The sequence below is a fragment of the Schistocerca piceifrons genome, chromosome 5, assembly GCF_021461385.2.
Source record: "Schistocerca piceifrons isolate TAMUIC-IGC-003096 chromosome 5, iqSchPice1.1, whole genome shotgun sequence".
Classification (NCBI taxonomy): Eukaryota; Metazoa; Arthropoda; class Insecta; order Orthoptera; family Acrididae; genus Schistocerca; species Schistocerca piceifrons.
Window position 1 is genome coordinate 674,848,036 of NC_060142.1, and position 2,332 is coordinate 674,850,367.

The following is a 2,332-nucleotide window of genomic DNA, read 5'->3' on the forward strand; positions in this document are numbered from 1 at the left end:
CGTTCGTTTTCATTCAAATTGAATGTGTCAATTTTTAAGCTACCTCCTTCTTACTTGCGAGTACGTTTTGTAATTCATATGTTCCTCGTTAATGTCACGTTTGGACCGTTTCTCATCGCCCATCTTCACCTGTAGTGCTATATCTTCCTGTACAATGGCGTCTGTACCACGCGAAAAATACAAAAGCGCGCTGAAAACTTCTCTAGATTGTTGCACAGATGACAAAATGGTAGATATCGAAATAGATGACAGACGGATAAAAAACAATTAAAATCGCTCAAAAGAGGAAAGGCCGCTGGACCTAATGGGATACCAGTTCGATTTTACACAGAGTACGCGAAGGAACTTGCCCCCCTTCTTGCAGCGGTGTACCGTGGGTCTCTAGAAGAGCGTAGCATTCCAAAGGATTGGAAAAGGGCACAGTTCATCCCCGTTTTCAAGAAAGGACGTCGAACAAATGTGCAAAACTATAGACCTATATCTCTAACGTCGATCAGTAGTAGAAATTTGGAACACGTATTATGTTCGAATATAACGACTTTTCTGGAGACTAGAAATCTACTCTGTAGGAATCAGCATGGATTTCGAAAAAGACGATCGTGCGAAACCCAGTTCGCGCTATTCGTCCACGAGACTCAGAGGGCCATAGACACGGGTTCACAGGTAGATAGCGTGTTTCTTGACTTCCGCGAGGCGTTCGATACTGTTCCCCACAGTCGTTTAATGAACAAAGTAAGAGCATATGGACTATCAGACCAATTGTGTGATTGGATTGAAGAGTTCCTAGATAACAGAACGCAGCATGTCATTCTCAAAAAATGGTTCAAATGGCTCTGAGCACTATGGGACTTAACATCTATGGTCATCAGTCCCCTAGAATTTAGAACTACTTAAACCTAACTAACCTAAGGACATCACACAACACCCAGTTCTCACGAGGCAGAGAAAATCCCTGACGCCTGTCATTCTCAATGGGGAGAAGTCTTCCGAAGTAAGAGTGATTTCAGATGTGCCGCAGGGAAGTGTTGTAGGACCGTTGCTGTTCACAGTATACATAAATGACTTTGTGGATAATATCGGAAGTTTACTGAGCCTTTTTTCAGATGATACTGTAGTATATCGAGATGTTGTAACAATGGAAAGTTGTACTGAAATGTAGGAGGATCTGCAACGAATTGACGCATGGTGCAGGGAATGGCAATTGAATCTCAATGTAGACAAGAGTAATGTGCTGCGAATACATAGAAAGAAAGATCCTTTATCATTTAAGTACAATATAGCAGGTCAGCAACGGGGAGCAGTTAATTCCATAAATTATCTGGGAGTAGGCATTAGGAGTGATTTAAAATGGAATGATCATATAAAGTTGATCGTCGGTAAAGCAGATGCCAGACCGAGGTTCATTGGAAGAATCCTAAGGAAATGCAATCGGAAAACAAAGGAAGTTGGTTACAGTACGCTTGTTCGCCCACTGCTTGAATATTGGTCACCAGTGTGGGATCCATGCCTGATAGAGTTGATAGAAGAGATAGAGAAGATCAAACGGAGAGCAGCGCGCTTCGTTACAGGATCATTTAGTAATCGCGAAAGCGTTACGGAGATGATAAACTCCAGTGGAAGACTCTGCAAGAGAGACGCTCAGTAGCTCGGTACGGGCTTTTGTCGAAGTTTCGAGAACATACCTTCAACGAGGAGTCAAGCAGTATATTGCTCTCTCGTACGTATATCTCGCGAAGAGACCATGAGGATAAAATCAGAGAGATTAGAGCCCGCACAGAGGCATACCGACAATGTTTCTTTCCACGAACAATACTAGACTGGAATAGAAGGGAGAAGCGATAGAGGTACTCAAGGTACGCTCCGCCACACACCGTCAGGTGGCTTGCAGAGTATGGATGTAGACGTAGACGAAAACTAATGTCTCCTTATTTTTTACTTGAAAAGTTTTAAAACTTTTTTAAAATGAACGAAACTTTATTAACATTATACATCTTTATTCTTCACTCCTACATGTTTGTTTCTCAACATAGTCACCCTGGCAACGAACACATTTCTCCCAACGAGAGATCATTTTGTTGATACCGTCATTGTAGAATGTTTGACTTTGTTGACGGAGCCACAACCTCTCCTCTGCTTGCAACGCTTCATCACTATCAGAGCGAAGCCCTAGAAAGTGGTCTTTAAGTTTCGGAAACAGATGAAAATCGGATGGGGACCAAACAAGACTGTGGTGAGGATGACCAGTGACGCTGAATCCTAGGCATCAGATATTTGTAGATGTCGCAGCCCTCGAGTGTGCTCTGGCACTGTCATGCTCCACGTGTGGACGAAC